At 42.5% G+C, this 13,799-nt stretch overlaps 1 protein-coding gene across 1 annotated transcript in view; it reads left to right on the top strand.

The window, feature by feature from the left end:
• Window positions 1-8,486: 8,486 nt before the first annotated feature.
• LOC128638947 (guanylate-binding protein 1) overlaps window positions 8,487-13,799 on the top strand; it is a 159,405-nt gene continuing 154,092 nt past the window's right edge. The window contains exon 1 of the mRNA XM_053691080.1: window positions 8,487-8,582. The gene's annotated coding sequence lies outside the window, so the exon portion shown is untranslated. The remainder of the gene's footprint in view (window positions 8,583-13,799) is intronic.

Raw genomic sequence — 13,799 nt, 5'->3', positions numbered from 1 at the left:
ACCTGCCATTGTATTATTTTGACTATACTATATTAACATTATCATAATTCACAGACTAATACTAGTACGATCTTAAGCTTTGTCTCTCTGCCCACACTGTATTTCCTTATTTACATTGATTATGATCTTATGCTCTATAACTGTGTTGTTTATTATTACCATGTTTTTCAGTTATATATGCCCTGTTCTCAATAGATTATGTTCTTCGCTATGGGGAACTTTTATTAGGAAAGTTTTTGCTACTATATGTTCTAGTATGCCTCCTTAGATGCAATACCATCCTAGCCCCCATACAACTTTTTCTAGAAACTGAGTTTGCTTTCAATCTGTGTCCTCCCCCCTCTCCCTCCCCCCCGCCGTTCTCCTCTATGATAGATATGTGCCTCCTTCCTCCTTAACACAAGAGTTTCTGTCAGTTATCACAGTGCGCTAATGATAATGTATTTGCTTGACTACAGTGTAGTGGTCCCCAGCTATGCAGGGTTATACTGGATATTAATTTTGAATAATTCTTAAAGCCCAGAACGCTTTTATGTAAAACCAACAGTGTGGTTAATGATAACTATAGGAGATGAGCATATATATTCTATATGATTGTCAAGTACTGCATTCCGGGATATTCCTTATTCCCCGCATGCTTCGATATAGTCATGTAAGCGAGTAAGCCAACATTGAAGGAGTGCAATATTCTTTGAATAACCCCCCCCCCCCCTATTTCAATATCCCTATGTGGTAAGGGTTCATTACCTCCCCCTCCGCATTCCTTTTTGGCAGAGTTAAGTAGCCTCTGCCCAGCCTGCTGAGCCGTGTTAGGTTCTGCAGGATCTTGTAATGCTATTCTATATGTTATTACCAACGCTCATTGCAATCAGTGAATATGTATAAGTGGCAACAGAGGTCTGTTACAGTACAACATTTTTTATATGTGTACCTTGTTTGATGTTAACTGACGTTATTTGATAGTAATTAAGGTGTTTTTTCTACACTTGTTAGTATTGACATTACTTATGATCCCCAAAGTTGACCGCTACTATCCCCACACTGTCACTGGACTTTTTGATGTACACTTTCCTGATGTGTCCTCAGCGGCAGTTCGCACTTCTGGTCTCTTAAGGAGACAGTTTGTCTGGAGGACATTGCAAACCAACAAAATCAAAAACGAGGTTATCAGAATATCATGTCATGTTGCTGTGTTATGTACTGGTTTTCATAAGATGTATTGTAATGAAAATTGTATATCTTTTTTTTTTTTTCAGATATGACTATGTTGTTAAAGATATTTTTACCTCAATAAAAATATATATAAAAAAAAAAAAAAAAAAAAAAACCCGCCCCATCGGCCCATAAAGAACGTGGAGCACTGTCCAGAAATAAGACCCTCTTTGAGGTACTGTGTACTCTATCACACACACCGACACACCTCATCTCGCAGATATATAAGACCTTATTAACAAAAGGGGGATCAACGCTCCCAACGTACTCAGCTGCCTGGCAAGCGGAACTGGGAATGGAGATATCGCCTAAAGAATGGTCCAAAATCTTTATGAGAGCCAAAAAGACCTCGATATCGGCTCGAATGCAAGAAATGCATTACAAGTTCTTAAGCAGGTGGTATCTAACACCTCTAAGACTACGCAAAATTTACCCTCATTCAGGAGGGGGATGCTGGAGGGGTTGTGGAGAAGAGGGATCTCTTCTCCACGTTTGGTGGACATGCCCGCTTATACGACCTTTCTGGGAAGAGGTGCTGGGACTAATGAGCAAAATCTTGAATATCATAATCCCCCCAAAACCAACATATTTAATTTACCATGAGCTACCTAAGATAGGGGGGGAAGACAAATACCTCCTATTCATTCTGATGCTAAACGGAGCAAAAGCGCTCATTCCAGCCTACTGGAAGAGTCAGCTGACACCTAGTACACAAGAGTGGAGGGCAAAAGTGGGGGACCTGCTAAGACTTGAACGCTATCACTTCCTAAAAACTGGTAAACTAACTACGCATGAAATGATGGTACTAACGTGGGAGGGTAGGGGACTGTAGTTCCCCAGCGCGTAGGAGTGACTTCCATTGCCTTATCTCCCTTGGCGTTCTTTGTCTGCCTTCCCCTCCCCCCCTTCCAATCACTCCTCCCCTCCCCACCCTCTCCCCCTTTCCTCCTTCCAACAACCCCCCCCCCCCTTTTTTTTTTTTTTTCTCTTCCTCCTCTTTTTCTTCTTTCTTTATTCCTCTTCTTTTTCACCCATACACTAGTATGGACGACAACATCAGGTATTATAATACACCCAGCTCTGTGTAAAATTTACGCTGGGTACAAACTGTTATGCCAATCAATAAATGCTTGATATATATATTGTAAATTTATAACTTGACTGCAATACTGGAATTTTCATGCAGTCACTACCACTGAATGAAGAGACAAGTTCAGAAATGATGGACTAATAAAACACAATACAGGTTAAGAGACAGGTAGTGGCTGTGTTCAGAAGATTACCTCTGATATCTCAGCCTCTAGTGATTGTTCAAAGATTTAACTATAAGAAAAGGTTGAGACTCAAACATTTTGTACCAATATATGTTTATACTGTCACAGTTCTATCATATTGTATTGCTTATTGATGTATAACCCTTGTCTTCAAATAAAGCTTCTTTGAAAAAAAAAAAAAAAAAAAAAAAACCCGCCCCATCGGGATGGCCCTACCCACGAAGTTAAGGAGGCCCAACAATGATTGGACATCCTTAAGTGAGACCCTGACCTCCCCGCGCACTTTCAGCACTATCTGCAGCATGCGGGACACTTTGTCCTCTGGAAGTCGACATACTGCCCGCCCCGTGTCTATCTCTATACCCAGGAATGTGAGACAGGTGCACGGACCTTGCGTCTTATCATCTGCAAGCGGCACACCAAACCTTGCCATCATGTCCTGCATTACGTCCATCAGCAGCTCACACTCGTTTAAACCTGCTCCTCCCACCAACAAAAAATCATCGAGGTAATGGGTTACTGACCCACCACCCAAAGCTTTCTGAACCACCCAGTGCAGGAATGAACTGAAGCACTCGAATAGGGAACAGGACAGGGAACACCCCACGTGTAGGCACCTGTCCACGTAGTACGCCCCCTCGAACTTCATCCCCATCAGCCTGAAGGCAGACGGGTGCAAGGGCAGAAGCCAAAAAGCGGACTCAATGTCCAGCTTTGCCATTAAGGCCCCCGGGCCGCAGGCTCGCACTATTTCCAATGCATTGTCGAAAAATTGGTAGTGCACTGAGCTCAGCTCCGGGTCGATGGCGTCATTCACTGATGCCCCTTTTGGGAATGACAGGTGGTGGATCAACCTGAATTTCCCCGCCTCCTTTTTTGGCACCACCCCCAGAGGTGAGACCACAAGGTAAGCAAGAGGCATGGCAGCGAATGGGCCAGACACCCTGCCCAATGCAACCTCTTTGGCCAATTTTTCCTGACCACCTGCGGGAACTCGTAAGCCATCTTTAAATTCCTATGTGAAGAAGACCCCACCACCTGAGCCAGCACTGGGATTCTAAAGCCCCCTTCCAACCCTGACTGGAGCAACCATGCTGCGTCCTGGTCCAGGTAGTGTGTCAGCCATGTACCCATGGCCGCCAGTTTAAGCAGCGATGGTGCTCTTGACACCAACTCCCGGCTTAGGACTGGGTCTATCCTTGCCCTGATCCTTCCTTTTATTGCACTCGACTCCCGGGTGCGGCCCACCACAGTTCCTGCAAATGTGCCGAAAGGAACAACCGCTTCCCCTGTCACATTGCCTGTCTTAAAATTTCCAGCATTCCATCCCCCGCCTTTTAGGGCAGGATCCGAGACACGCTGCCCCTTGCTGCACCAAAGCCGGAGGGGGGGAACCCCCTTCCAACCCCAATTTGGACCACAGATGCAGATCCTGCGTGCCAAAATGCAGCAAAGGATTACTCATCGTTTTCCTGCGAAAGGCCGTGTCATAGTCACGCCACGCCCCTTCCTTAAATCTGGTATGGATATCATCTATGGTATCCTGATACTTGAGTACATTATGTCCCTGCAGGGGCCACCTATCCACATAGCACGCCGCAAGGACCCTGAAGCATTTCAACCATTCCTCATAGGTCTCCGGCTGGTGCACTTTCTTCCTACTGGCACCGTGCGCCGCACTCTCTTTATCTCTGTACGCATCCAGAGAGAGGTTGAATACGTTAACGTATCACCCTTCCTGAATCTTCTTAATGACCTCCTGTTTCAGATGGCCGTAAAGCGAGTGCACCAGACAGGGATAAGTGTCGCTCTGCACCGTCACCTTCCTGGGTGTCTGACCCACCGGTTGCGCGGTGCCACTTAGCCCTGCCATCCCTACAGGCATTTCCACTAACACTGGAACCCTCACCTAAGCCTTTCCCTGTTCAGCTGTCATTTTCTTAATCCACCTAAACATCCTACGCTGCCCCTTACCCACTAGCCCTAAGTCTTCCCCACTATCTGAGTTTGACTCGCTAGTGGATGACCCAGTGTCAGCGTGTGTAATATTATATGCATAAAACTCACAGTTATCCAGTTGTTCGCCCTCCTTTGGCACCTGGGTAGCTCCTGCCTTCTGTGCCATCTGCTCCCCACTGGACCCAGCAACCACCATTGCTCCAGGCGCTCCAGAAGTCGCGGCTGCTGATATATTTACATGGACCTGTGGAGACAAAGGAATTTGGGGAGTACTCCGGTCCACGAGCGAGGCCTCCAAAGGAGGGATCACACTTAACTCCTTTTCACTGTCCCCACCATCCATACACAGCGCCGCCGATACAGCCCTCCTGATCATCTCCTCTTGCCTTAGACCCCTGGGCATGCACACTTAACCCAGACAGGGGCTGAGGTCTGCCCACTTCACGCAGTGCAGCCTCCACTGCCCTGCTAACAATATCCTCATTCACACCCCCAGCATGTTCATCCATACTAGCTCTCTGACCCACACTAGGACTCCTCATCAGTTCCCCCTGTATAAGTTGCCCCATTGGGCCATCCTGTGCCACTTGCGCACCCTCATGCGTTATCCCCGCATTACAAGCCCTCCCCCGCCCGGATTCCACATTTTCATTTGTGCCCCTTAAACCATCCGGCTGCCTGAGAGAGCCCCTGCGCCTGAAGCTGCCTACATGCCCCTTGCACTCCCTTTATGGCCTGCCATGCTCCTTCTCGCATCCGCTGCGCTCTGCGTGGCCTCCGCCCCCCCCAACATACACGCACCCTGGTCTACCATCCGGTAAGTACCCTGGTGTCTCCGTAGCCACCCCGCTGCCTTTAGAGGCCCCTCCCGCGACCCGGAGACTCCCCAACCTACCTTGGGAGCTCCGGTCCCGTGGGCCATGTCTGCTCCGTGTGCCCCGCCCCCCAAGATGGCGGCCGCGATACTCCTTACTGGAACTCGAGGAGGAAGTCTTGCGTGAGCCGCCATGCAAGGGGGCGTGGCCTGTATCTCTGACCTCCGTCGTAGGCCGCAATCCACTTCCCACGCCACCATCCACCAATGGAACTGCCTGGCCATGTGCTTGGCCAGTAGGGCCCATCACTGATGCGAGTGATTGCGCCAGGGCCAGGACCGCCGCCATGGCCGTCGGCAGTAGCACAGGAAGTGGATTACCCAGCTGCCCTGCCTGTACCAACTGCCCCTCCTGGTTTCCCTGGGGCATATCCTGGAAGCCACAAGTGGCTGAATGAGCCGGCTGAGGCCCTAACACGGTGACCTGTCCCTGCTGCCTAGAGCCCTGGCCCACCCCTTCTCCTCCAGCACTATGGGCCTGCAACCTGGGGTCTGCCTCCTTTCCCCTGTTAAAACATCTGCTTGGGGGTGTTTTACTGGGTGTGGGGGGTACCGCCTCATCAGAAAGCTGATCCTCCATTTCTCTTGCAGGTCCCTTCTTTCTGGCTGTCAGTTACACCACTTCACGGTATCTCTTCAGTGGCATCGCCTTTCTCCTGGCTCTATCCGTCATCCAAGCATTCTCAGGATCCACAGAAACTTTCTTCTTGACGTCTGGAACAGGAAGAGGCCGGTATCATTGCTGCAGGACCCTATAAAGGTAAGCACAAACACCCGCCTACACACCTGCAACATTGTAACAATACAATCTAGCTTCCTCCAGACTCCAAGTTGGTAATCCCTTAAAGGGACAGTCTACCATAGAATTGTTATTGTTTTAAAAGATAGATAATCCCTTTATTAACCATTCCCCAGTTTTGCATAACCAACACAGTTATATTAACCCCTTAATGACCGGACCATTTTTCAATTTTCTTACCCTTAATGACAATGGCTATTTTTACATTTCTGCAGTGTTTGTGTTTAGCTGTAATTTCCCTCTTACTCATTTACTGTACCCACACATATTATATACCGTTTTTCTCGCCATTAAATGGACTTTCTAAGGATACCATTATTTTCATCATATCTTATAATTTCCTATAAAAAAAATATAAAATATGAGGAAAAAATTGAAAAAAACACACTTTTTCTAACTTTGACCCCCAAAATCTGTTACACATCTACAATCACCAAAAAACACCTATGCTAAATAGTTTCTAAATTTTGTCCTGAGTTTAGAAATACCCAATGTTTACATGTTCTTTACTTTTTTTGCAAGTTATAGGGCCATAAATACAAGTAGCACTTTGCTATTTCCAAACAACTTTTTTTCAAAATTAGCGCTAGTTACATTGGAACCCTGATATCTGTCAGGAATACCTGAATATCCCTTGACATGTATATATTTTTTTTTAGAAGACAACCCAAAGTATTGATCTAGGCCCATTTTGGTATATTTCATGCCACCATTTCACCGCCAAATGTCATCAAATAAAAAAAAAAGTTCACTTTTTCACAAATTTTGTCACAAACTTTAGGTTTCTCACTGAAATTATTTACAAACAGCTTCTGCAATTAAGGCACAAATGGTTGTAAATGCTTCTTTGGGATCCCCTTTGTTCAGAAATAGCAGACTTATATGGCTTTGGGGTTGCTTTTTGGTAAGTAGAAGGCCGCTAAATGCTGCTGCGCACCACACGTAAATTATGCCCAGCAGTTAAGGGGTTAAATTAGGTAGCTTGTAGGGAGCTTGCAGGGTTAATTTTAGCTTTAGGGTAGAGATCAGCCTCCCACCTGACACATCCCACCCCCTGATCCCTCCCAAACAGTTCTCTTCCCTCCCCCACCCCACAATTGTCCCCGCCATCTTAAGTACTGGCAGAAAGTCTGCCAGTACTAAATAAAAGGAGTTTTTCTTTTTTTTAATAAAAAAAAAAAAAATGTTTTAGCTGTGATGGACTCCTGCCTTAGCCCCAACCTCCATGATCCCCCCCCCAGCTCTCTAACCCTCTCCCCTACCTAATTGCCGCCATCTTGGGTACTGGCAGCTGTCTGCCAGTACCCAATTTGCCCCCCAAAAAAGTGTTTTTTTTATTATCTTTTAATACCATTTTAATTTTTTCTGTAGTGTAGCAGCCCCCCACAATACCCCAACCCCCTCCCCCTCCCAGATCCGATATATATTTAATTTTTCCCCCCTCTTCCCACTCATTGGTGTCAGTGTGGGTAGGTAATCGCGCGCGCGCACGCGCACCCGCGCGCGCGCGCACGCGCATGCGCGCCTCCGCACGCTCCCGGCACCCGGCGTGCACATTGCACTAACAGGAGCCGGATGCCGGGTAGCGATGGGCCGCCCACCCGCCTCCCTGTTGCGCTCCCACCCACCAACGAACCGGCCGCATCGCTACCGGTGCAGAGAGGGCCACAGAGTGGCTCTCTCTGCATCGGATGCTTTCTAAAGGGTATTGCAGGATGCCTCAATATCGAGGCATCACTGCAATACCCTGAGAGCTGCTGGAAGCGATTGCGATCGCTTCCAGCACTCTCTTAGACAAGTGACGTACCAGGTACGTCCATTGTCACTAACTGCAAGTTTTTGCAGGACGTACCTGGTACGTCACTTGTCATTAAGGGGTTAATATTTGTTTTACCTCTGTGATTACCTTGTATCTAGGAACCTTCTTCCAGCCCCCTGATCACATGACTGTGACTGTTTATTATCTATTGTCTTAAATTTAGCATTGTTTTGTGCTAAATCTTAAATAACCCCCTGTGCCTGAACACAGTGTTATCTATATGGCCCACGTATACTTTCTGTCTCTTTGTGTTGAAAAGAGATTTAAAAAGCCTGTGATAAGAGGTAGCTCTCAAAGGCTTAGAAATTAGCATATGAGCCTACCTATGTTTAGTTTAAACTAAGAATACCAAGAGAAAAAAGCACATTTGATGATAAAAGTAAATTGGAAAGTTGATTCAAATTAAAAGTCCTCTCTGAATAATGAAAGTTTAATTTATACTAGACTGTCCCTTTAATGTTGTTCCAGCCCCACTAGAGGGCCTTCCACTATCATAACTTACTACAAGAAAAAAAAAAACTAGCAATGCTGCTTCCAGTTTCATTTTGAGTAACAGTGAATAACTGTAAACTGAAACAAAAGTGACTATAAAATCAACTAAAGGAACAGAGCGATACAGAAAGGTCAGAGACTGTACCTATAAAGGTAAGGCTTATAAATAAGAACAAATTATGGAGTATTATTTTATTATAAGGAAAACAGTCTGTTTTACAAATCTGCAGTAAGAGAGTGTAAAAATGAACTGCTTTATATTTGTCATATAACATGCCTCAAATGATAAAATATGCTTTAAAACAAGTAAAATAAACTTACTGTATTAGGGCATCTAGGGAATTTTAAAGAAATACTGTTGAGCTTTTTAAAAACAAAATATTTTAATTTGATGCACTGTAAGTATAAATGTATGTACTAAATACAATGTTGAGGGATTATATTTCCACCAGCTCATTGCAATGTGAGAACTCTGAACATGTGCTGTTTAATAGTACAAAATTAATGAGGAATTGTGAGAATATATTGGTATAAAATTAGATGTTTTAAGGTAGGAGACCTTTTATCCTAAATTAGGCTATGGTGGAAAGAGATTGCAAAAGTGGTTTGAAAAAGGGGGATAACGTTATTTTATGTGTGTGGTCTAGAGCTAGAGATGAGGGGCAAGATTACATATGCGGCATTGCCCGCAAAAGCCGGCGACACCGGTGTTTAGTCCGGTTTTTCTATCACATGTACGGCGCCGCATATAAATACAGCGCATATATTTCGCCCATCGCCCGCTAATTTTACTCCAATAAGCTAACATAGAATCGCATTGCAAGTTGGTATCACCTATTCAGCGCAAGAGAAATTTTACTCCATTTTCACCTCGCCACCCATAAACAGGCGCAGCAAGCCTTACGCTGAAAATAAACAGCCAATAGGATTTCAGTAGCTCTCATCCTATTGGCTGATTTCAGGGGTCAAGTCCTACAAAAAAATCATTAGGGATTTAATTAGGTGATAAAAGAGCTGAATGCTCATACAAATGCCCTTTTAGGGGCAATGGGTAGCTTGGGTTATTTAGTGTAAGTTTTTTATTGGGGGGTTGGTGGGTGGGGGTTAAAGCTGTTTAACTTAGGGCAATGCCCTACAAAAAGCCCTTTTAAGGGCTATTGGTAGTTTAGTATTAGAGTAGGGGGGGGGTTTATTTTGGGGGGCTTTTTTATTTTCATAGGGATTAGTTTTATTTATTTTTTTGTTTTTGATAATTTGGTTTATTATTTTCTGTAATGTTAGACTTTTTTATTTATTGTAATTTTAGATTAATTTAATCTTATTTTTTTTAAGTACTGTTAGGATTGTTTATTTTAATTGTAATTTAGTATTTAATGTAATTTTGGGTTAATTTAAGGGGTGTTAGGTTAGGGGGCTTAGTTATTTGCGTTTTGGGGGGTTGGCGGTTTAGGGGTTAATAAGTTAATTAGTTACTTTGAGATGTGAGGGTCTGGCGGATTTAGGGGTTAATACTTTTATTAGGTAGTTTGCGATGTTGGGGTTGGCGGATTTAGGGGTTATTACTTTTATTAGGTAGATTGCGATGTAAGTGAATGGCAGATTAGGGGTTAATACATTTATTAGGTAGATTGCTATGTGGTGAATGGCGGATTAGGGGTTAATACATTTATTAGGTAGATCGCAATGTGGGTGAATGGCGGATTAGGGGTTAATAGTTTAATTAGACATATTGCATTGTGGGGGTTGTCGGTTTAGGGGTTAATACTTTTATTATTAGTTGCGATGTGGGGGGATTACGGATATAGGGGTTTTTACGTGTCGAGTTTATTTTTGGGAGGTGGTTTAGACTTTTACGGGAGATTCAAAAATTATTATTTTTTTCTTATGCGCCGGCAGAAAATGTGTATTTATGCACATTTCTGGACATCGCTAGTTTATCCGACTTACAGCACTTTATGAACTGCCGGCGGGGTTTATGTGATTCCCCGATGTGAGAGGTGAAATTACTGGCGGTGCGGGTTTTAGCAGTTGTGCTGAAGCCTGCGCCACATATGTAATCTCGCCCCTACTTATTATCTAGAAGCCTTCTCTCTAGTGATAAAATTGCAGTTCACTGACAAATTATCTATATTTTGTTTTATATTTTTATATTTTACTTTAATTATTTATTTTCCTGTAATTTCATTCTAAAATTGTGAGCTTTTCAGTTCCTGTTAGAAATGGAAGTTCAGAACACAGTTATATTCCACACAGCCATTGGCTGTAAATTCTAGTGGCCTATTTATAACTGTCTCTTATTGGCCATAGCAGAGAAGGTAACCTAAGTTACAACATGGCAGCTCCCATTGTTTTACAGACACTAAAACTTTACACTTATTTTGTCACTATTTAAACAGTTAATAAAACTTTAAAAAAGACATCTTTATTTTATTCTCAGACTAATCTTTTCTTTAGATGCATCATTTTACCTAACATTTATTTAGTGTTTAAGGTCCCTTTAAGTAACATGTGTCTAACAGCAGTGTAAATCTTCCCTCTGTCAATTACATACTGATTTAAGGCTAGATTACAAGTGGAGTGGTAGTAGTTAACTTTTTGCGCTGCTAGTATTACAAATTGAAAGAAAAAAGTTGGCACTCAAGTGAAACCCGGCAAGCACAAAAAGTTAACCACAGGATATCACGTTCGCAAGATCACAATAGCCCCACTGACTTCAATGGGGCAGCAAAGTTAAAAATTCCTAACACCTATACGTGCACGTTAACCCCCAACCCAATAAGCCCTGTACTTTAATTACCCTTAAACCACTACTCTTCTAATCCTGCTACACTATTAACCCATAAAAGTTAGGCTGTGCCCTGGTTAGAGTAATTATAGCTCTTTTTGCAAAAAAATAGTAAATCTATCCTAAAATAAATATCCCCAAAAAAACAAAAACCCAGTGGCTAAACTCCAGTTTTTACTCACCGAACAATTGCATTAACTTTAAATTTGTAATTTGAGCTTTTGTTAAGGTAAATGCTCCACTCAAAATCTAGCCCTTAGCCAGCAAAATTTGTCTATTGACATAGATTACATTTGTGATACATTTCATTAGACAGACTTAAAATGTATTTATATTTTAATCACATCAGTATTTATGTTTTCAAAATTAATTAATTGTTCTTTAAAAAAAAAAGTTCATGCCCGCAAAGTTTACAATCAAAGCGTGGTTGCTTAATAACTAATGCATAATTATAGCTGTGCTAAAGAAATAGGGTTTTCAAGAATTTTGAAACTGCTGTTAATGTGCCAACAAAACCAGTTGAAAATATCTCTATGCCCTTAGCCATCCAGTCAATGCTAGAGGCTTCTTCATTCGTCTTTGTTAGATCATTAATTTTGTCTTCTAACATTGGTACCTTCTGGTAGATCTCTTCCTGCTCCATGTTCTCTTTTTCCTGTATAGAAAAGTTCATATAGTGGAACCAAAATAACACTATTCTGTCTCTCCTGGTTACCATATTTTGTACAGTTCTGATGTCATATTTATGAATGGGTAAATCCAATCACCTTTTAATAATAGAGTGTTTTCCTGAAAGCCACTGAATATTTACTAAACTCTGTGCTAAGAATATAGTAACCATACTGCATATTAGTTATACTACTATAACAATTATATAAACTGCCAGTAAAATATATTTGTTATACTTACCAGAATTATTTAATCTATTTTTGGTACAATCCTACATGGTTTATTATAATTATGAAAAATTCACATAGGGATATATATGGAGTACAACATGGAAGATCAGCAGCACAGGTGGCCAGTCCTAGCACCTAGAAAAGTAGGGGCCATGGTACCTGGTGGAATATGGAGTTTGAGTACAGTTTTTCAACTTGGAGGGGCAGCAGCAGGCAGACCTGGCACTATAGGAGTGGTGGTACATTGTGGTTTATGGAGTAACGTTTTACAACTTGCAAGAGCAGCAGCACAAGTGGACAGCAGGGCAGGCGGGCAGTCTTTGCACCCGGGGCAGAACAGGATATCTGGAATGTGGTGGTAAATTACTACAGGTGGTACCTGATTGATCTTGCCTTGACATTTTTCTTATAAATGATATAAATATGAACTACACTTTAAAGAACTGTAGAAGTCGAAAAATAGGGAACAACTCTTTGAAAAAATTTACATTGAACAAAACACACAACACCTCTCTTGGACATGGATTATACAGCTAAAGATTCCCCAAATTTAGGAACAGCCATTTCAAAACATAAACATTGATATAACATCCATCAGACCACCATACCTCCTTAGGTCCTGAAATTGGGCATAGAATACACAGCTGAAGATGCCCCAAAAATATGATCAGCAATTTGAAAATATGAGCATTAAACAAAACACCCACCAGTCCACTAGTCTCCCTAGGTTCTTGTTGAGATATAATCTGAAAGTGCTCTTACAGTGTTGTAGCCTATATACATTGTATGTTAACAGAAGTGTAAATAAAGTTTATTTTACGTTGTTACCTCCTCCTTCCTCCTGACACAGGAAGCAGAAGCAGTGTAGTATAATAAAAGACATAAAAGCAAGAAGTGCCTTTGTGATTTTTCCTCCATCTTTATATAAAATAATTTATATATCCGGTTATCCTACCCTAATAATAACAGAATGGCAACAGGTTATGGGCCCAGGAGGGATGCAGGAAACCGATGGAGCAGACTTTGCTTTGATGGAGATGAAAAGAATTATGAACTTTGGGAGACTAAGTTCATAATGAGGTACTTAAAGCATACTATTGACTATGAGTTGTGCTACAGAAAATGTAGTGAAAAAGTGAAACTCGAGGCGTATAGTGATGCCGTTTGGGCCTCTGATGTGAATGATAGGAGGAGTATGACTGGATACTGCTTTAGCCTAACCAAGAATGGTCCACTGATTGCATGGAAATCAAAGAAACAGCCCACAGTAGCTTTATCTACATGTGAAGCTGAATACATGATAATGGCTGCGACTACACAGGAAAGTCTGTACCTTATGCAGTTACTCAAAGTAATTGATAAAGGGTGTCATTATGAACCAATACAAATCTTTGGAGACAATCAGGGTTCCATACCTCCCAACATTTCCAAATTGGAAAGAGGGACACCCCAACACCGCAGATGTTATGACAAAGCCTGCAACAAAATTCAAGTTAGAAAAGTTTTTGAGTTATGTGTTTGGAATGTAAGTTATGTAATGTATGAATATGTTTAAAAGGGGGAAACATGCAAAATGAAACACTTGAGATCAAGTGGGGATGTTGAGATATAAACTGAGCATTAAACAAAACACCCACCAGTCCACTAGTCTCCCTAGGTTCTTGTTGAGATATAAACTGAAAGTGC

This window comes from Bombina bombina, chromosome 8, assembly GCF_027579735.1.
Source record: "Bombina bombina isolate aBomBom1 chromosome 8, aBomBom1.pri, whole genome shotgun sequence".
Classification (NCBI taxonomy): Eukaryota; Metazoa; Chordata; class Amphibia; order Anura; family Bombinatoridae; genus Bombina; species Bombina bombina.
The sequence above is the reverse complement of the archived record's forward strand: the minus strand, read 5'-3'. Positions and strand labels throughout refer to the sequence as shown.